The 23,982-nt window shown below is 33.7% G+C and overlaps 1 protein-coding gene and 1 pseudogene across 2 annotated transcripts in view; one reads left to right on the top strand and one right to left on the bottom strand.

Annotated features, from left to right (window-relative positions):
* mAcon1 (Mitochondrial aconitase 1) overlaps nucleotides 1–23,982 on the bottom strand; it is a 182,101-nt gene that overhangs the window by 37,881 nt on the left and 120,238 nt on the right. The window lies entirely within an intron of this gene.
* Nucleotides 12,955–14,637, top strand: LOC137242417 (uncharacterized; annotated as a pseudogene).

Genomic DNA, 23,982 nt, shown 5'->3' with positions numbered 1-23,982 from the left:
CCGGTTAATTAAATTTATTACACTTGTATTTGAAAAAATATCGAACGTTGGGGATCACGTTTAATGCTAATGAAATACCGACCGGACAGTAATAAGGTTATAAACAATACTAATGTATATGATTAGATCTATGAAAAAGAGGTTTTGGCCCCTTACTCCAAATTTTGGGGATTTTTTGGAAATTATGGATATGCACTTTTTGTATACTCGAGCAGACCTACAACTTGATGTATAGATAGCAAGAAGCATACTTAAATTTTTTTTTATTTTGTTACAGTTTTATTTATAAGTTCTTTTTTATCAGTAATAAAAATAATACAATGAATGGTGTTTTGTATTTGTTTTCAAAGTTTTATATCGAATTATCTTGGTGTACATTGTATATGTACATCCCATTTTTCTATAAAATGAAATTTTTAGCCCTTGTTTTATTGGAATATACATATATAACATTCGTAAAAGCTAAAAAAAACTCCAATAAAACTATTTAAGTAGGTACGTTGTTCGTAATAAATTGTAAATGCTTCGAATATTTTTAAACGTCCTGGATTCGTGAAATGGTGAAATTTGCGGGGCAGATAATTTCTTTAGGATCCAATTTTTAATTTGGACACACAACTAAGTTCTAATTTTTAGTTCGGACACACCTTCATTTAGCCAGATAATTTGTGCGAGATAATTTGAGCCAGATAATTTCCTTTGTTTCGACACTACCAATGATAGGGCTTTTTCAAACATAGATGGCCCAACCCATAAGCACAATCAAAAAACAAGACCGTACTTAATTGCACAACATTTAATACTAATTTAGTACCGGTTAATTAAATTTATTACTCCTGTATTTTAAATGCACATATACAAAATCAAAAAACGAGACCGTACTTAATTGCACAACATTTAATACTAATTTAGTGCCGGTTAATTAAATTTATTACACATGTATTTGAAAAATATCGAACGTTGGGGATCACGTTTAATGCTAATGAAATACCGACCGGACAGTAATAAGGTTATAAACAATACTTATGTATATGATTAGATCTATGAAAAAGAGGTTTTGGCCCCTTACTCCACATTTTGGGGATTTTTTGGAAATTATGAATATGCACTTTTTGTATACTCGAGCAGACCTACAACTTGATGTATAGATAGCAAGAAGCATACTTAAATTTTTTTTTATTTTGTTACAGTTTTATTTATAAGTTCTTTTTTATCAGTAATAAAAATAATACAATGAATGGTGTTTTGTATTTGTTTTCAAAGTTTTATATCGAATTATCTTGGTGTACATTGTATATGTACATCCCATTTTTCTATAAAATGAAATTTTTAGCCCTTGTTTTATTGGAATATACATATATAACATTCGTAAAAGCTAAAAAAAAACTTCAATAAAATTATTTAAGTAGGTACGTTGTTCGTAATAAATTGTAAATGCTTCGAATATTTTTAAACGTCCTGGATTCCTGAAATGGTGAAATTTGCGGGGCAGATAATTTCTTTAGGATCCAATTTTTAATTTGGACACACAACTAAGTTCTAATTTTTAGTTTGGACACACCTTCATTTAGCCAGATAATTTGTGCGAGATAATTTGAGCCAGATAATTTGCTTCGTTTCGACACTACCAATGATAAGGCTTTTTCAAACATAGATGGCGCTGCTAAATCATGTAGCTATTTAGTGCCAAATTATGTAAAACGCGGGGAAAGGACTCTATTTGTCTCTTCTAAATCAAAGTTCGTATTTTATCACAGCGTTCCCACACCCAGTAAATCAGAGTAGCGACAAAATTCTGTCAGAAAAAATCGTCCCTGTCAAATACATTAAACAGGGCTTTGGTCACCGCCCACCATTTTTTTGTTTTTTTGAGAACTGTATGTGTTATGTGCAAGCTTTTTCACGAAGACTTGTACAATCTAAATTTTGAACAAAAATTGATTTAGTAATATATGCAATACACAAAAAATTTCATTTTTAGGCTTGAACCTATTCACAAATATTAAATAATTGATATAATATTTTAAGGAATACATCTTTAATTGGATTGATTCACTCTGTATAAATAGCAGTTAATTATTGTTCTTTGGCAAGACATAGTATTCCAGTATTTTATCTTATTCTCTGCGCGAAAAAGGTGAATGAGTCAATATTTAGGCAGGAAAAAATAATAATAGAAACAAACGAAGCATGTTTGTGATGTTGTTGCATGCAATGCGTCATGGCGATCCACCGTGGTGTGATGGTAGCGTGGTCCGTCTACCACACCGGATGCCCTGGGTTCAAACCCCGGGCAAAGCAACATCAAAAATTTTAGAAATAAGGTTTTTCAATTAGAAGAAAATTTTTCTAAGCGGGGTCGCCCCTCGGCAGTGTTTGGCAAGCGTTACGGGTGTATTTCTGCCATGAAAAGCTCTCAGTGAAAACTCATCTGCCTTGCAGATGCCGTTCGGAGTCGGCATAAAATCATGTATGTCCCGTCCGGCCAATTTGTAGGGAAAATCAAGAGTAGCTCGACGCAAATTGGAAAAGAAGCTCGGCCTTAGATCTCTTCGGAGGTTATCGCGCCTTACATTTATTTTTTTATTTTTAAGCCAAACAATAGCTCAGAGATTGACAGATGCCAAACTTCTTGTCAAAAACTCTAACAAGGTACCTTACGGAGCATTCAAAACGAGAACAACAGACAACGGTCTGTTATAGTTCTATTATTTTTCCAACCAGCGTTACGGTTTTGATACACTTTTTGTGAAATTTCGTACTTTGATACTTTTTCATTATGGAATACCCCATTTTTAACAATTTTCCTAATTTCTATAAATTGCTTGTAAAATCCGGTAGTCGCAGGGACTTATTTTAATAGTTATTTTTCTTGTGACCCGAAAAGGTCGTGTCAAAAAATAGTCCTAGGTGAAAGTTTACCCTGGATCCCCATAGCGTTTTCCTGATGAATCATTCATCCTTTTTGTTTTTTTTGGTATTTAAGTCCACAAATAAAAGTAAAATCTGGACTTTTATTTTATAAGTCCGAAAACAAAAGTTGAACCCGGACTTTTATTTTTTAAGGACGAATAAAGGTACCACCCTATAACTGTAGAACGGCTCATCCGAAAAAATTTTTACCACTCGATTCTACCTAATATTTGGAATTCAAAACTGTAGAGATACTTCAAAATTTTTGTTAATTATAATAAAAGATTGTCATTGATAAACCATAACTGACTCTCATAGTCCTTTTCTTATCCTTTCCACAGTAATCTTGCACCTGTTTTTTGGCCATAAAGTTTGGTTCAGTTGGGATATTGCGTTGAAATTTCATACACCGCTTTCTGGTGAAACAGAAGGATTCTGTATGCAAAAAAATTGTTGTATTTGGATGAGTCGATCCACAATTTTATAAACTTTTATTGGACTAAAAAATTAAAAATCGGGAAACGATTTTTCTTTTATGGTAAAAGCAATAACAGTTTGGGTACCTGGTTACAAGTTAATATTATTATTTTTTTCTTTTATGTTGGATCACAAAAATTTATGAAAAAGTCTCGTTTTTTTGTTTGTGCGTATGGGTTGGGCTAGCTTAAGTTGAAGCTTAAACTTAAGCTAGGCGAACTCTCGATATTTTTTAAGAAACAAGTGTAATAAATTTAATTAACCCGTATTAAATTAGCATTAAATATGCTGTAAATAAATACGGTCGATATTTTTTAAAATGCAAGTGTAATAGCTTTAATTAACCAGTATTAAATTGGCATTAAATATTGTGTAATTTAGTTTTCGTTTTTCGATTTCCCATATGGGTGGGCTAGCTTAAACTTAAGCTTTTTGATTGTGCATATGTTTAAGCTAGCCCAACCCTCGATATTTTTTAAAATACAAGTGTAATAAATTTAATTAACCTGTACTAAATTAGTATTAAATGTCGATATTTTTTAAAATACAAGTGTGATTAATTTAATTAACCGGCACTAAATTAGTATTAAATGTTGTGCAATTAAGTACGATCTCGTTTTTTTTGATTGTGCATATGGGTCGGGCTATCTTTTAAACTTAAGCTAGCCCTACCTCGATATTTTTTAAAATACAAGGGTAATAAATTTAATTAACAGGTACTAAATTAGTATTAAATGTTGTGCAATTTAGTACGGTCTCGTTTTTTGATTGTGCATATAAGTAGATAGAGATGCCTCGAAAATAATACGTCTATTGTGGTTTAAGTTGATATGTGCATCCGACTCGGGAGGACTTTAAAGTAGTTGTGAATGAACCAGCTCAGGGTTGATACATCGAATCTTCTCTAGTGCGCAAAATGTGGTGAGTATCCTAACAGGAATAAACTATTCCTGCTTGATATGTTTAGCAGACTGTTTCTTAAATAGCAGTCTGCCTATTATCAAGCAGGTTTGGAAGGATCCTTTGCGAGAGTTTAGCAGTCTGCTTCTAAACAGCAGTCTGCTGATAATACTCGAGCTGGCGGGATCGCCATACAGTAACAAAATATGAATTGATGTTAGTTGGTCAGTGTACAACCAATTATTGTCTTTATTAGTGAAGTTACATTCGTATTCATACAAAATTATTCCAGTTAATTCTTATGAGCTACATATTTATATTAATACATACTTACATACTAGAGGTTTACGCCGATAACTTTATCGGCGTCGGCGGCGTGCGAAAAACGACTAAAATCGGCGGCGTATATCTCTATTACATACTAAGTGTATAAAATATAATTAGACGCTTTGCCAGCGAACCGCATAGATACATATATATTCAGTTCGGTGGGAAGCGCAAACTAAGCATAAATAAAATTAGTTGTGGGAAATGCAAGTTAAGCAAAAACGGAATAGAGTATGGAAAATGCAAGTTAAGTGTAAACGAGTCGTGGGAATAAATTGTGTGCATGCAAAGGTTTGTGGTGAGCAATTAGTCAGCATTAAATTGAAATAGAATAAGTCTCAAGTTACGTGACAGTAGACTGTCGTAGCGCGTGTTGGAATATATGTATGTACCAATGAATTAATATGTATGTAAGAGTGAATGTATCTCAAGACATACTAAAGCGAGTCAAAATATATGTTTGTACAAATGAATGAATGAGTGAATGCTTTAGAAATACTTTTCCATAGGGAACACACACACAGAATTTTATTTTAATAGCAGATGTAGATATACTGAAGCTAACAAATTTTTTTAACGGCGGCAGATTACCACGTCTAAAAGGAATAACAGCCAAACTTAACAATGCAATCAAACGTTAGGTGTTAAAATAACCTAAGTTTGTACGGCAGCCATAGTTCTGAAAAATCCCATTTGTAGGGAAGGTGCCACGCCCCTTTTCCCCAATTCCACATTTTACTGGAGGTGTTAGGACTTAACGTCATATAGCTCCATACCAATTTTCATTATCCTACCATTACTACATCCAGAGATATGCAGTATGATATATTCCAATTGCATGGGAGGTGCCACGCCCCCTTCTTCCCAAATCCTTATTTTCTTGGTGTTGTTAAGGATTGACTTCATATAACCCCTTACTGAATTTCAATGTTCTGTCATGTATACGTTTAGAGTTATGCAGTACCAAATATTCAATTTTTATGGGAGGTGCCACGCCCCTTTTATATATCGAAATTATTTTTTGCCTAAAACCTTCGTGTTGATCGAAGGAACCTATAGCCAACATTTGCTGATGATTGAAGTGTGGGAAGTACGTTTCCATAGCGAGCACAAACACACACACAGTATTTTTATATATATAGATATATACATACTTTATAAGTACTAATAGATAGATAGAACATGCAGATATACTGAAGCTAACAAATTTTTCTCTTAAGCTAGCCCAACCTTTTCAGCCCAATCAAAAAACGAGACCGTACTAAATTGCACAACATTTAATACTAATTTAATACCGGTTAAATAAACTTATTACCCTTGTATGAGTTTAACTAGCCCAACTCATATGCACAATCAAAAAACGAGACCGTGCTAAATTGCACAATATTTAATACTAATTTAGTACCCGTTAATTAAATTTATTACATTTGTATTTTAAAAAATATCGCGGGTTGGGCCAGCTTAAACTTATTTTCGAGGCATCTCTACCTAATCATCAAGCAATTTTAAAAACACACTCAGGTCATACAACTGATGACTTCATTGAAGGTCTACATAAGGATGGAAGCGGCTTAATACTCGTATGAAGATGGTGGTGGGGGTTTCGGGATCCCGCTGGCCCCCTGTGGATTGCTCCTCCATAGCTGGGCCTCGAATCAGCTCAGCAAACGTTGGGCGGATACCACGTCTTCCAGGGTAGCAAGATCTTTCTGGCCAAAAGTGGATGGCAGGAGGTCTGCTGAAATAAGTGGGTTCACTAAGGCTCACCTATCAATGGTCATTGTGGTTTTGACAGGGCACTGTCCCATGGGTATCCATGCGGTACGTCTCAATATACTGGAAACTCCATCCTGCTGCAGCTGTATGGAGGATGATGAGGTGGAATCACCAAATCACTTTATGCTTGATTGTCCAGCTTTTGCCAGAACTAGGCGAAAGTACTTCGGTCGCGACTTACTTGGATCTCCCGAGGATATATCCAAAGTTAGATTGGTATCATTCGGCGCTTTATCGTTGCTACCCAACGATTCTCTAAGTAGCTAGATCTAAGTCACCGTTATTTTTGGGTATGTGGTATCACAACGGACCTTCGTGTTGTCCAAGGAGCTATCCTTATCAGGGCAGCTACCACCTAACCTATCCTAAGTATAAAATCAGAACAATTTTGGCAACCTCACGGTTGCTCAACCAGTAGCAGAGTTTTTTAATTTCTGCTTACGAATTTTTTTTTAAGAAATTTTTTTTTTAGGATAAAACGTAGATTTAAAAAAAAACAAGTCAAGGTGTCTAAGTTCGGCTGTAACCGAACATTATATACTCAGCATGAGCTTCAATTCTACATTTTATTTCAAATAAATTACTTTTCTACAAAACACGTGGCACCGCCCGTTTAAAAAAAAATGTCTCCCCATTTCCTCTTACAATAAAACTTGATAAGTGAAATATCATTGATTCAAAACTATTTTTTGCTAATTTATAGCTTATTATTCTAGTCTATGACCCTTTTAAACCCTTTAAACTTTTATATCTAAGTTGCCGCGGTCTTTAACCGATCCCGTCCATTTTTACTAGAAATATTTTCTGCTATAAGGAAAATATGTGTACACAATTTCATTACGATATGTTAATTTTTCTTTGAGTTATGGCTCCCGAAATTGCTTAGTCATAAAAGGGGCGGTGCCACGCCCTTTTTTTTAATATGAAGTTTTTCCTATGTACTGTTATAAACCCACTTGGGAAATGAAATACCATTGATATAAAGCTCTTTTTTGCAAAGATATACCCTGCAAAAATCGTTGGATCATGTGGTCCACTGGAGTACTTACCATTATACTCCACTGTAATGCAGCAATGGACCAACTCATGTTTATACAAGAACATATTGTAAGCCGATCATTGCTCGTTTTTAACGATTGTAATCACTACACGATGTTTATTGGACTGTGGGTACTCCATGGATTACTCTGATGTAATCCGGAGCTGGAGTATATGGTCCAGTCCTAGGACATTGCAATGTTAATTGGACCTTATTTTTTGTATGAATTGTGGTTAATTTTGGAGCACTCGCTTGGTCCATAGCGAGTACTTCGTACATGCATGCATGGAGTACTCGCGATTTTTGCAGGGTAGCTTATTTTATTCGTCCACAACCCTTTTAAAAATCTTTTTAAATTAAATAAAACCTGATACAACAAAAAGTTATAGGGTAGGTTATCTTTTATAATTATTTTATTATTCGCAATCATCACTTTCATTCGATGAGTCACTTGTGGAATAGTCATGAGCATCAGCAACACTACTGTGAAAGCTTGAAACAACTGGGGTATTTATTGACTCCTCAACATTATCGGGGGACAGTAAATTTAAAACTTCTGAAGTCAGAATTTTAAATTGTTTCTTAGGTATCTCCCTAAACCTGCCAACTAAAGGATCCGATGTTATAAGCAACATATCCATAAGATCTCTATTCGTGGCTTAACGCGACTGCTTTTGCGTTTTATCAGCCCTGAATCGTCTCAAATTTTTGTTACGGGCTTCCTCAGAAAGTTGACCAATAGGTAAAATTGCTGATTTTATAATATCAGTACTATGCACTAAGATTTTATGAACTTTAACAGGCATATTAAACCATGGATAGAGGATCTATGTATAGTTTTTTAGTCTCGACCGCAAATTTTTCAAATCTTTGGATATTTATATTGTACCCAGATGCTAATGCGAAGGAGAGTGTCAAATCTTTTGATGAGCGTTACATCCACTCCCGTAATCTCAGCACTAGCCTCAGAATTTTCGAAAAACCTACGAGCAGTGTTGCCGTCATTGGTATTGCCGAAACCTCGTTTTGGTTTATCTACTATCAATCCAAGTACACTTTTAAATTTATTCTGGATTTCGTTGGAACGTAGCTTTACACTCTCTTTATCTGCCTCATTCCTAAGCTGCCATTTTTTTACTTCGAGGCGATAACTTATGTGAAGCAAGCATTAAAAACATCTTATCCATGCATGGAGAGTAGACAAACCAAAACCAAGATTATCTCGGTTAGGCGTAAAGTCCCGTAACTCATTATTCATATCTTTTGGAGTGGCACCACAAATATAACACACTTGTGCGGAAGAAGTTTCAGTCAAAGCATTGCAAACTTTTCCGTCAATCATTGTTAGAAGCATATTGTGACTTACGGAAACTTCGTATTCTTCGAGCATGTACTTTGTTGGCAACAACGCATTTATCTCCTCTAAAACTTTGTTCGTTTCAAAAACAGAATCTTTTGTTTCGTTAGAAAAAATAAATTTAATTGGACGACAATACATGCTAGAAGAAGGTCGAGGATTCTGCCAAACAATGTTACCTTTTTCATCCTGTCATTGAAGAGGAACGAAAGAAAATATACACAAAAACTCATCAGTGTCAGAACTGCATGTAAACTTTTTCTTATATGTGCTATGGCCAGAGGTTCCATCGCAACCCCACTTGCTGATTAAAGTATACGTCAAGTTTTTAGGTAATAAACTAACAAAAACTTCTTGATTTGCTAAAACTAAACGCTCAACAGTTTTATCTAATACGGACTGGACTTTAATTTCCGCACGTGTTCCACCCACATCAATTTCTTTTGGATAGCATTCTGCCTTAGCTTTTCTTAGACTATGAAATGATGGATAAACCTTATGGCCTGCCTTGATGCTCCAGTCGTCGACTTCATATCTACGTAGTATGCTAAAGCTTCTACATTGCTCAAGCATCTTGCATCTGGCCCACATGTCATCTTTTTGCCGGATATTTGAGTGGTTTTCTGTGATTTTTTTTATAATATTAGCAACATTTCTGTTGCCGGACATACGCGTTGATGCTTCTGCCGCATAAAGTAACTCACCAGGACTTCTAGATTGCAAGAGGTCATCCACCCGACGCCGTTTGGTTTTTTCACTGCAGCTAACAAAGTCCTTCTTTCGTCTTCCTGGGCCGGGATTACCTGAAGAAGTGGTGGGTTGGTCTGATGGCAACTTTGAATCCACCGTTATTGTAAATGTGAAGTCTGGACCCGAAAGCCACTCCGAGTTTTTATTCAAAAATCGCTCCTTATATCTTCCAGAAGTGTTCCTCTTTTGATCCAGCTTCGACGAATATGCCGATATTTGTAAGCTTAAACTTTTTATCGAATACTCGGCTGCTTCGCTTAAATCGTACTTAAGTACAACAAGACTCAATAATTCTTTATATCTGGTTTTCTTCGAATGTTGAACCCAAATGTCAAAAAACTCCGTTCTTGGTACGGTTATAACTAAACTGCTTTGTGTTGTTGATTTTCCGACAGGGTGAATAGTTGATGATTGTTGTGCTGCCAGTGTGAAGTGTCGTTGATCGTTCTGATTTGTTATCAGTTGTGCAGTATTTATATTACATTCAGGTATTGGCGTAGATGTTACCAAATGGGGTTGTTTTGTGTAGCGTTCCTGTGTGGTTATACCTACATTAGGATTGCTTTGTATGTACCTGTTTTTATGCCTTGGTGACTGGTGCGGTAGGTTGTGGCAGGTTGAAGTCAGTGATCTTCGCCTTTTTGCTTTTGCTGTGCTCTTGTTGACCTTGCGCGTTTCTTTTTGTGTGTTTTATGGCTACGTGTTTATTCCCTGTACCTGGGAATTGGTTTTGCCGTTTGTAGATCAGCTTTAAAGGTTCAAATATCTCGCCGGAGCTGGTACGTACATACATCCTATTTTATATGTAGAGATAACTAAATCTACAAAAAAAAATTTTAAATATATGTGCAAAGAATTCGCAATGGTTTTTTCTTTCGACTATTAGAGAATACTTGCGACTATAACATATGTAAAATTTAGCCCGGATGTCCGCGGATGTATGTAACTTTTTTGTCCCTAAAGTCAAAAATATAGAGAAAAAATACCTTTTCTTCTTAATAACGGAATGTTAAATATATTGAAAATACTCTAATTGCGAAAGAATTACTATTAAAAAATTTTAATTACCTTCGAGCTTAGAATCCATCAAAAAAATTACATAAAAGTGTTCACTTAAAAGAAATATGAAGCTTAATATTCAACAAGAATTTTGCAAATTAATCAATGCATTTTACGGCCACTCCTCTGCCTTCTTACTTCAAATACTCAATATATATGAGCAAAAATATCAAAAAAAAAGCAAAAATCCCGTTATTTTTCGTTCTTATTTGGAGTCCAAATTTATAAATAAAGTTTTGGTTGTAAAGATGGAGATTCGAACTATTAGCGGGCTTGGGGCAATTTTGGTCGTAGTGCTTTTGTTTAGCTATATTTTATTAAAATAATTTGTTAAAAATAAACAATTGTGAACACACAAAGAAATCTATTTGTACTATGGCACTATTGTGAATATTTGAACTGTTGCTACCATACGCTAGATGGGAGCGCAAGCTGTAAGTTTTAATTGATTGATAGAACAGCTGATTTCTGTTGATATTTGATAATAGAATTTTATATCGGTTGCGCAAGATGCGCACGGGTCCGGCTCGTTTATTACTAATCTAACTATGCTGGTGATATATATCTCATAATCTATATGAGTAGTTTAAGGCTTTGGATCCATTACACTTTCTTAAGAATTACATAATATTTGAAAAATGTGTGTGCATGTAATTTTTTAGCTTAGCGTGCAGCCTTTCTCCACTAATTCTTCAAAATTTTACTGAAGCGTTTTTGTTCATGATCACTCACTTCGCTGGTTATCTGCGCTAAACTAAAAATAGTGCAAAATATTGAAAGATTTCTGTTTTTTAATCAAAATAAAGAACCGAAAATGTTCTTGCACTAAGCTGAAGCTAAAAGTATTTTCACCAATAACTTTTAAATTATTGTGTAATTATTTTCAGCTCTATTTCCACTACTACTGAGTGAGGCTGCTATTTTCCCCTTACTGCTCAACTATTAACGCATTAACGGACTGGATATAGGGTGAGTATAAAGAAACACAAGGTGGTCGAATTTCGACCACAGGCGGTGCTAGTTACTATTAATGTACCATAATATGAAAAAAGAAAGTAGTGGAATGTCGTTGGTCTGGATGAGCAAATTTAACGTTCCACACCTTCCAAATAATAAGCAATAGGAACTTAACACCGGCTTATAATAATTGAATTTCAATTATTATGTTTTCTAAGAGAAACTGAAAAGAAAGAAACATTTACTGGCGTATTGCGATGGACCCATTTCGAAAACCGCCAACGTAATCATCATCAGGCAATTTTGTAATGTTATCAAAGGTTTCACCGGGATTCGAACCGTGAATCACATGGTGAAACTGCAGTAGCCTTTAACCATTTCGTCTCTATATTGATTTGTGTGCCATGTAGATTTGTTTTTGTAAAGTTCTTCTTCGTTGCGAATGAGAAGCTTTGTAAACTCGGGCTCAGTTGTACATATTTATGTATGTTTGTTTAATGGTGTGTTCAGTTTTTACTTATATTTAAGAATTCGTGAGCTTAACACCGGCTTATAATAATTGAATTTCAATTATTATGTTTTCTAATAGAAACTGAAAAGAAACATTTAATGGGATATTGCGATGGACCCATTTCGAAAACCACCAACGTAATCATCATCAGGCAGTTTTGTAATTATAATAAGCCGGTGTTAAGCTCATGAATTCTTAAATATAATTATAAACTGAACACACCATTAAACAAACATACATAAATATGTACAACTGAGTCCGAGTTTACAAAGATTCTCATTCGCAACGAAGAAGAATTTACAAAAAACAAATCTACATGCACACAAATCAATATAGGGACAAAATGTCTCAATTGTGTTGTTAGTGTAGAAATGAGAAAAACTGAATTAAACATGAAAACAAATACCATCAGGATGGCCTAGTGGTTAAAGGCTACTGCAGTTTCACCATGTGATTCACGGTTCGAAACCCGGTGAAACCTTTGATAACATTACAAAATTGGCTGATGATTATTACGTTGGCGGTTTTCGAAATGGCTCCATTGCAATATGCCAGTAAATGTTTCTCTTAGAAAACATAATAATTGAAATTCAATTATTATAAGCCGGTGTTAAGCTCATGAATTCTTAAATATAAGTATAAACTGAACACACCATTAAACATACATAAATAAGCAATAGGTTTATTAGTAACAGTATATTTTTAGCGTTCAAATATAGCTTGTCGTGCGTGATGTGTAGCGAGTTGGGTTTATTTTGCTGTTTTTTTTCCGTTTGCTGGCCAACGACTAAAGCTGTAAACACAATGCCGAGCGACGACGATATACGCCGCGTCAGGCGATGACATTTTTCAAATTTACGCTCAGATATTTCGTCCAGTTAAACACAATAGACAGCGGCGGCGATATTTTCTGACATTTTCTGTCATTTCTTCAATGGAAAATAATTTCTTATATTAGTGACCATTTCTTGTGGGAAATGAATTCAATTTAAGGTCAGCATTAGCAGTATATACAAAAAATGAATAACAGAGGCCGTTTGTTGAAAATTTTTAAAATTATAAACATCATTTTTGTAATGGTGAAAATATATCGCGAGGTGTGCCAGCAGTTGAAGTGGCGATGGTGGGTGCGGCCAGTTAATCGTACAAGGAAGACTCTGAGCTTCCACGAAACTTCCTTCGCACAATTGAAACTCTCAGATGAAGAACATTTCTTCAAGGCAACACGTATGAATGTTGCAAAGTTTAATGCGCTAGTGAATTTGTTACGAGAGCGACTTCAACGTTTTTCCATAAGAGAACCAATAAGTGAAGAAATCCGTTTGGGTATCACTTTGATGTAAGTAACTTTATAAACTATATATCTGTGTAAAAATGGAGTTTCAACAGGTTCTTGGCACAAGGCTGTAATCCACAGTATTTAGCTTGGTCATATAAATTGGGTGTTTCTACAGTTAGGAAAATAATATACGAGACATGCGATGCAATTTGGCATGGACTACGCGAAATTTACCTTACCCAACCAAATCAAACCGAATTGAAAAACATTGCAGACAGGTTTGCTCCAATTGAAGTATGGTATTTAGTAACTATATATACTCATATATTATATTTTGGACAGGTTCTATGCAAAAACTGGAATGCCCCATTGTCTCGGCGCGGTGGACGGAAAACATGTGAAAGTAGTTTGCCCCAAACGTAGTGGTTCAATCTTTTTTAATTACAAAAAGACATTCAGTGTAGTTCTGATTGCAATATGCGATGATAGCTATACGTTTTCATTTGTAGACGTTGGTGCGTTGGGAAGCCAAAGCGATGGGGGAATTTTGGCACGAAGCGTATTTGGTAACATGATTCTAAGAAACGACCTGGAAATTCCTCCCCCAGATAACCTTCCAGGTAAAATGTTTATAACAGATAAGGTTTCAGTTAATTGATGCCATATTTCAAATAGGTACGGACCAAATATTTCCATATTTTTTCGTCGGTGACAGCGCATTTCCTCTGAAGCCTAATCTCATGCGCCCTTACCCTGGTCGAAATTTGTCACCCGCCAAACGAAATTATAACAAAAGGTTATCCTCCGTACGAGTGCACATTGAAAACACCTTTGGTGATGGAGAATTCTTCATACAACGATTCACGCTGCTCGAGAAAATGTGGACAAAATTGTTTTAGCAACTATAGTCTTGCACAATTATTTAATGCTTGACAGTAGTAGTGGATACTTCGATCCGAACAGAGCCAGCAGTGATGAAAATGGGAATTTCGATTGTGGACAACTTTCAACAAGAATGACATCTATTCAAATTGCTCATTCCAATCGATCAACAAATGAAGCATTTAGTTTGAGAGAGGAACTAGCGGAATACTTACTAGAAAGGCCAATGCGATCTGTGTGAAATCCGCAAACGTACCTTAAAATACCAATGCGGACATATGTAGCTACGTTTTTTATTTTACCAAATCTTATAATATTAAAAGTGAAGCTTTAAAATATACGGTAAACTAGGGTTGGAAAAATTTAAGTGCAGTAAAATGTCCTCTTATCCTACAGCTTTTGTATTAAGTTTGAATGAGCTGTCTTTCTTTTTACAAAACTTGTTTTCGTCTTTTTACTGATACGTTTTAGAGTTCCACTCTCATTTAGTCCTTATATGAAATCTCCTATTTGTTGCCACCTGTCGATATGTACCAATTATTGGACTTCACTGCCAACGGGAGCTAAAAAATAATAATATTAGCGTTTTCGGAGGGTGCCACCTACTTCTCAAGAGGGCCTGAATGGCTAATACAATTCTTATAATTGGAAATTTGTACGGAAAATCCTTTATTAACTAATCGAGCGACTATTCAAAACTATATTTTTCCACATAAGGTGTCATTTGGTGCTTTTTCCGAAATAATATTTAGCCTTGTTATGTATCCAGCCAATAAACGGTTTTCCTCAATTTAGAAAGAAACACACAGTATTTATTTACGTTGCTATATTAGCCTTTAAATTTTGTAGAGATAATGTTAAATAATTATCTTTTATTTGTACTGAGGTTACTCATTCTTATCGCATTCATAGATCGTATATATATATCTATATATTGAAAATTATATATATTTTGAAAATTTAGTATGCAGTATAATTCATTTTATCATTCAATCATTCAAAATGTAATATTTAGTATGAAATATGTTAATTTAAATGTTTTTAAAAATATCTATAAAAATTTCCAAATATATATTGAAAATTTAGTATGCAGTATAATTCATTTTATCATTCAATCATTCAAAATGTAATATTTAGTATGAAATATGTTAATTTAAATGTTTTTAAAAATCTCGATAAAATGAATTATACTGCATACTAAATTTTCAATATATATTTGGAAATTTTTATAATTCAATCATTCAAAATGTAATATTTTTAATATTTAATAAGTTAATTTAAATAAGTATTCTGTATTAACAGCAGCGAACAGAAAAATAGCAGTGGCAATCAAATTAAATTCGCCAATTAAATCCCTTTTTTTCGATATTTGAAGAAAAAGCTTCAATGAATTTTGTTGCTAAAACTTTGCAAACCATTCGCAAAAAAGTTTACGAAAAATTCGAAAATTCGAGAGAATTTTACAAAAATTTCAAAGCTTTTATTAGAGTTCTCTGAATTTCTTTAAGTATGCAGCCTTGTAGTGCAATCAATTTTAGTCTAACAAAGTTATAGGTCTCTCGAAGGGTGTTTTAGATTTTCCTCTATACAAAACGTGAAACAATTACTTTTTTATATCCAAATGCGTGTCGGGAAAAAAAGTTTCGAAAATCAATCCGAATTCTGAGAGACCTATAATTTTGTTAGGCTAAAATTGATAGGACTAGAAGGCTGCATACTCAAAGAGATTAAGAGAACTCTAATAAAAGCTTTGAAATTTTTGTAAAATTCTCTCGAATTTTTGAATTTTTTGTAAACTTTTTTGCGAATGGTTTGCATAGTTTTAGCAACAAAATTCATTGAAGCTTTTTCTTCAAATATCGAAAAAAAAGAATTTAATTGGCGAATTTAATTTGATTGCCACTGCTATTTTTCTTTTCACTGCTGTATGTCTTTACAATACACACACACACATTTACCATCAAGTAGTAAAATTTCATTACTCGAAGTAACATAAAACTGTCAATTAATACGTCCAGTTTTGATTTGCATCTACTTTTATGGCAAAATGAATTTTTTTCTCACAAAGGTCTATTGTTGCGCATTAAATTCGCTCCATACAAGTTTAGCAAAATATGTATAATTAATTTCCAAACTTATATTTTAATCTATGCAACTATTCATAATTTTTGTACAGGAGCTGTTATCCCTCAGAAAAATTATAGCATACTTCCAAACTAGCAAAGCAATAGCGAAAGTTACAAACGTTTCAGGATTTCCCTGATAAAACGCCCCAAGGTCCTAGATCGGCAATACATATAAACACAAAATACATTTTTATCATAAAAGGACCCATGTACAAATTAGAAGTTTTGTAGTATTTTTTGATAAGTTACGTAATTGCTTTATGAAACGAAATAAAACCTGAATTACGAATAATAAAATTACTATGGGTTAACTGCGTGAGCAAAAGTGTATGTAAGTTGAATTACTTGAAAATTGTGCATATAGCAAAAGAGAAAGATGTATATTTAGTTGCTATCAAGTTTTAAATAAAATTTCAATGTTTTGCACAAATTTGAACTATAGAATATACGTTATTCAATACCGATAGGTTATTAAATTGCATACTTCAACGCTCGAATTTGGTCTCCATTCTCTGTATAAAGGCAACATATGACCCAAAATGACATACAGTGCCGTTGGGAATAACTGGTATACATAAATATCGTTAGCTTAATTAACAAAGGCCCTAACCAACGGACTTTTTGATACTACATTTTTCGCAGACTTTGGTATATATTAAAAAACGCCCTGACAAAAAGTTTAAAGGGTTAGAACCATAGCCACTTTTGAAATGCCATACTATGTTTTGTGAACGCGAAAATAAAATGTGATTCGCTACTCGTACAAATTTCAAATATGTTGGTTAGGTTCTTTGTGCATTAAGCTAACGATATGTCTGTAATGAGAGGTAAGCAGTCGCAACTCCACTTTTAGTCCAAATGGAACTAGTACCATTTTTCAATTTTATTATGGCTTCTTGACCTTCTGGCAAAAGATCTTAGCTCAGATATTGTTGGTTGCCTACACTTCGAACTTTACGATGTATTGCCATTGTCATTGTCATTGAGGTACTTGTTTTTCTCATTTCTCAAAATATATTTTTTGGACTTACGACTGTTTACCTATCAGCTAAAGACGTGAAATTATTGAACACTTGTCTTTCCTAGTTCTTCATAAACTAAAGTGTAAAGTGGCATGCTGATGCCACTCAACTTTGGGCTCGCAGCCACACGCACGCACACACACACAACAATAAAAATATATTCTTTTCTTTGTTTAATTTAATGGTTAATTTTATTTGGTTTATGTTTGTTTTATTTAGTTTTTAATTTCCAATAAATGTGTAGTTTTCGTTTGTTTGCTTATATAACTATTTTTTAAACTTGTACACGTTCACTTAGCTTTTAGTCTTTTAATTTATGTTCACAACTTTTATTTCTTTTACGTTTCATTTTTCGCGTGTTCGTGTCGTGCCGGCTCAATCCAAACTGAAACTGTAGAAAAAATACTGACGCCTCAAAGCAACTTTGCCGGTATGCAAAAACGCATAACGGGAAAATCTTATGATGCGATGGCGTGATAGAGTCGACTAACGGAGGATTCAGCCAATCAGAATTCTCCGTCATTCGACTCTCTCACCCAGTAATGCCAAGTGCATACATGCATGGCTGCATGTTTTTTTTATTAGATGGGGAGTTGCCAGATTTAAATGCAGTAACCCAATTTGACACTACATCATCCCCCTTTAGAAAAGAAGAATTTGGCAAGGTGATCAGTCTTGCCACATTCTTCTTTAGGCTTTACTAGGGTTAAGATATAAATTTATAAGAAAATGAAATATGTAAAAAATAATGTTTTCAGTTTGAAGTGAGCCGTTACTATTTTTTTTAAATGTATGCTTATTATTAAATTGAGTAAAATATATATTTATTAAGTATTACAATTTAACATATAAATATTGTACATTAGGCCGTATTAAAAATTAACATTAACAGGTTGTTTAGTTTGGCCTTCATTGGCATGTTCTTAAAGTAGGTTTATATTTAAAGATTATTTTCGGCTATCAATTTAATTAATTTTTTGTATACGATTTTTGTGTACAATTTTTTCAATTTTATTAATTTCATCAAAAATTTTTACATTTGGTCCATCGATATTCTTTATCATGTAGGGACCTTGATATATATTTCTATGTTTATTTCTCGGTTCTGTTTCAACTAAAACCCTATCATTAATTTTAATTTCTAAAGGCTTAGCAGTTTTATCGTATAATTCTTTATTTCTAATTTTATGTTTATTAATCAAATTTCTTGCCATTTTATGAGATTTTTGCATTCTATATTTTAGTTCTTTTGTATAATTTTCTACATTATAGATCGGATCGATTTGTTCCTTTTGTAATTCATGTGGCATTGTAGATTTTCTGCCAAATATTAATTCGAAAGGAGTAAATTTATTATCAAAAACCGAACTACTTGTAGTATTATGTAAAAATGTAAAATACTTCAAATACGTATCCCAATCTGAATACGTTTCATCTAGATATGCACGTAAATATTCGTTAAAGACTCTATGGTTTCTTTCAACAGTACCAACAGTTTCGTGGTGATAAGCTGTTGAGAAATCATGATTAATTTTTAAAAGTTTTGTTAATTCCGAGAATAATTCATTTTTGTATTCCGTCCCTAAATCGGATCTAATGGCTCTCATTGTACCATATGTTAGTATAAAGGTTTCAAAAATAGCACATGCGATAGTTTTTGCTGATTTATCTGGTACAGCTACTGTTACCAGGTATTTAGAAAAGTCACAAATCATAGTAACAGCGAACTTGTTACCATAGTTTGATTCTGGAAGTGGACCTATTGTATCGATAATCACTATGTCAAATGGTTTACAGGGTGTTGGAGTAAGGACAAGATTTTCTTTTGTTTTTGGTCTCACTTTATTTAAAAGACATTTATTGCAATTTTTCACAAATTTCGCTATATCACGTGTCATGTTTTTCCAGTAATATTTAGTTCTTAATTTGGCATATAACCTTTTTGTTCCGCAATGACCTCCTAACAATGGATCTTCGTGATAAATTGTCATAAGTTTTTGCTTCTGTTCCTTGTCTGTTACGGTCTCTACAGGGTCCGTCAATATTATTTGTAATGATTTTAAAATTTCATTTCCGCGGATTTTAAAATTCGTAATTGAAAAATTATTGAAAAAGATATCATTTTTTGGCCATTCTAATTGTTTAATATTGTGATTGTCGGCTGCTTTTTCCAGCCTCGAAAGTAACTCATCTAAATTCGTTATTTCGTTAGCAGTCACGATATTAAGTAAATTATATTTTTTATGTTTTAAATGCGCATAAATTTGTAAATTGAAAATCTCCTTATGTTTATTATATTGTATTGTTGATTTTACTCGCGGTATCTTTTTTGAAAAATCGTATGAAAATTTATCATAAACTTGTACTTTATTATCGTTAGAGGTCGTATCATTTAAACTTATTTTTTCATTTTGTAATTCTTGTTGTTTAGTTTGTGATCGCGTTTTAACGGCTAAAACGTGTTTTGTCGAATCTTTAATCTCGTCTATACTTATACGCGAAAGAGCATCAGCCACAACATTCGATTTTCCTTTGATATATTCAATTGTAAAATTGTATTCTGATAAATCTAATCTGATTCTAGAGAGTTTCGAGGAAGGATCTTTCATATTGAATAGATAAACTAATGGTCTATGGTCTGATTTTACCGTGAAATGTGTACCGTAGACATACGGCCGAAAATGTTTTATAGCAAAATGTATTGCTAAAAGTTCTAATTCTATGATTGCCTTTTTCTGTTCGGCTTTATTGAAAGATTTTGATGCAAAGCAAATCGGTAAGTCATTATCTCCATGCTTTTGGCTTAATATAGCGCCACAACCACTCTTAGATGCATCTACATTGATAATAAATTCTTTTGAAAAATCAGGGTATTGTAATAATTGCGGAGACATTAATGATAATCTTAATTTTTCGAAAGCATTTTCGCAAGCATCATCCCAAACAAATTCAACTTTTTTCCGATTTAGACGATTTAAAGGGGCTGCCAGTGACGCAAAGTTAGGTATAAAACGCCTATAATAATTTGCAAATGCAACGAACCGCCTAACAGCGTCCTTGTCTTTAGGCTTAGTGTATTTTTTAATTGCGTCTATTTTTGAGTCATCTGGCAGCAGGCCTTTGGAGGTGCATTTATGGCCTAAAAAAGTTACTTCAGAACGAAGGAAATTGCATTTGTTGGGGTTTAACTTTAAATTGAATTTTCTACAAGTTTCGAAAACTTTTTCTAAATTTTTGAGGTGATGTGTCTCGCTACATCCGATGACGATAACATCGTCAATGTACATAAAAGCTTGATTTGGCGAAATGCCTGAAAATGCTAATGACATCATACGTGAAAAAGAGTTTGGTGCTATATTTAAACCGAAAGGTAAAACTTTCCAACGAAAAGCTCCTCGATCTGTACTGAAAGATGTAACGTCTCTAGAATTAACATGAAGTGGTATTTGGTGAAAACCAGAAAAAAGATCTAAAGTCGAAAAATATTTGGCTCTGCCAAGATTGTCGAGTATGTCGTCTACGCGTGCCAACGGAAATTTGTCTGCGATAAGCTTTTTGTTGACTGCTCTGAAATCAACGCACATACGGTAAGACTTTTGGCCTGTAGGATCCTTTTTCGGCACTAAAATTAAAGGGCTGTTATAATTAGAAAAGCTGGGTTCTATTAAATCATTTCGCATTAAATTTTCGACTTGTTTATTAATTTCTTCACGTTGTGTATATGGTAAACGATAATTTTTTATATAGACTGGATTTTTATCAGTTAAACGTAGCTTTTGTTCGTAAAAGTTATTTAAAGTCATACGATCAGTTTTTAAAGCGAATACATCGGCATATTTTAAGCATAAATCTAGTAATTGTTTTTGAGCATAACCCGGCATTTGATTTTTCAAAATTTTCGTTAATTCCTCTAAGCGTTTTTGATCTTTTGAAGTTTCATTGATTTTGTAGACATTGTAGTTGGTGATATCTTCCGTTACGATATTGCAATTGTTGACATGTTTTACTTCGTCAGTAATATTTAAAATTTTTATAACTGGATTATTTGTGTCAACAATGCACTTTGCCGTAAAAACACCATTACAGATTTCTTGCGAGTCTACAAAAACAGGATTATCGCATTTTGGTAATTTAAATAACCGATAAACTTCACATCTCGGAGGAATAACTAAAGAATCGGTACTCGTGCCGTGTAAAATTGGTATATTTGCGTTATCTAATCCGGTATTAATAGTTATGCTATCGCTTGCGTAATTAATAATGCATTTATTAAATTTTAAAAAGTCTTTGCCGAGTATTCCGTCTGAAGGTATATTGAAATCGTCGTTAACTACATGTAAAGTATGCGGTATTAAGAATTTATATGCAATTAAGTTGGTTTTTAAGGTTCCTAAAGTTGAAATTGTTTCAGGCGTTACGCCTGTTATGTTGGTTATTTCGTTAGTATTAAAGTTACAACTTTGAGATAAACTTGAAATTTTGATTAAAGAAATATCTGCTTGAGAATCTACTAGAAAAGTACATGGTTTGTAGGAATCGCTACATTGAAGTTCAATAAAATCTGAATAATTAAGGTTCAAGCAGTAGATGGATTTTAATATTTTTGAAGAAGATTCGTTTAATTGTCTAAATCGTGATTCCGATCCCCCAGTGTTCGCTCCTGAGGGTCGTTCACGTTTAAAGCGCGTACATTGGCATTACTTCGTGAATTTGAACGTCTATTATTATTATTAGCCAGATCGTTACTACTACTAGGCTGATTGTTTCTATTAGTGCTATATCTGTCATTATTACCTCTATTAGAATTATTGTACCCGTAATTATTATTGTTGTAATTATTTCTATTTTTATTGTTGAATCTCGCATTTGGATTGTTGTATCTATTATTGAAATTATTACCTCTATAATTTCCTCGAAAACTATTTTGCCAATTACCACGAGTACGGAATGCTAGTACTTGTCTCTCTTTTACCTCATTATTACGTTCGACTATCATTTTTGCAACTACGTCTTTTGAATCACTGAAGGTAGTTGAAGCCAGGATGGATTTGACCAATTCTGAACGAGTGTTCAACCTGCACACATTCACTGTTTGCTCTACGGCCATTTCATGTGCCTTGGCTTGTGTCATACCTTCAATAATCAAAGAACGTTCCAATGCGTCGGATAGTTCTTCAACGCGCTTAGCAAAGTCTGAGTAATTATTATTGATGACATGTAAAGACGCGATTTTACCAGAAACAACTTTCGAGTTGTCGGGTTTTATTCTATTTCTCAAGGCAGTCTTTATGTCATCGACTGAATTTATTACGGTTGGTAATGCTTCGCGCGCTTTTCCCTCAAGTTTGGATTTCAAAAATGCAATAAAAGTACTATTTAAATTTTCATCTGAGAAGATTTCAATTAATTTTATTTTGTCGATAAAAGATTCTAATGCCAGTGGATCGCCGCTGTAGTTGTCCCTAATAATTGAGGCGCAACTGGTAATGAACACCTTTTTCTGTTCTGAGGTTGCCATGATTGAAATATTGTTATTCGATTGTAAATCTGAAGAATTATTTGTTGAAGGCAAATTAGAAGAATTTGAAGTAGAGTGAGAATTGGAAAAGTCAGTTCCTGACTGAAAATTGGAAGTGCTAGTTAGTAGGTTGTCTGAATTATTAGACGAATTTGCTGAAGGCTGAGTGTTTATAATATTAGTTACTGACTGAAAATTTGAAGTATTATTTTCTGCGATATCTGAGTCATTAAATCCTAAAAAATCTTCTTGACGAGCTAGTGAACACCCTCCTATAGGGCTTGATTTATCGCTGGAATTGCCCTCAGAATCGGACATGTGTTTGAAACAGGGTAATTTTATTGAAAATTATTTTAAAAGAAAGAAAAAAAAAAAATTTTTGTAAATCGGGTAAGAATTTTGTAAATCCGAGTATTATTTGAAAATCCTGTTAATATTTGTCGCGTTTGGTATGAATTTTATAAAATGGTAAGTCTGGTTAAGAAAATTATATAATTTGTTTTTTTTTGAAAACAAAGGAACATCCGGTCTGCGGATTTTCTCTAAATTATAGGCTAGAGAAATGCCTACCCCCCTTCCGTGCCGAACTTAGTCGGACTTACCGACTGTCCCCCACTAGGTTAGCCCCGCTAGCTAACCAATGGACAGGCTGTCCTAAAAAGGACACTTGGTCTGTGGTTTCTCGCCCCCCAGAATGGGCTTTGCAAAAGGAAATAGGCAAGCGTGTTCCGGTTTTCTTTTATTTTGTGAAAACCGAAACAGGCTGGTATATTTTTTTTTGGACTATTGGAAAAAATATAAAAAACCGCACTTGTTTTCACAAGCCTAACCAAAATTTTTCCGAATATACGGCGATGTTTACGACCACATCGCTTTATATTGAAGGTATGAAAAGTATAACGTATATTATATCACGGACGCACCGCTTTTAATAAAATTTCCAAAATGTTTCTATAATTCCTATAGCAATCGAACGAAATGAATGAAAATATTTTATTGTTTCCAAGTTAAATTCAATTTTGTATGTGAAGGCAAAAATTTCATTTCCTGGCATGTCAGAGGACGATTTTATTATAAAAATAATAAATT

This window comes from Eurosta solidaginis, chromosome 2 (genome assembly GCF_040869045.1).
Source record: "Eurosta solidaginis isolate ZX-2024a chromosome 2, ASM4086904v1, whole genome shotgun sequence".
Classification (NCBI taxonomy): Eukaryota; Metazoa; Arthropoda; class Insecta; order Diptera; family Tephritidae; genus Eurosta; species Eurosta solidaginis.
This window is presented reverse-complemented; position numbering and strand designations above follow the sequence as displayed.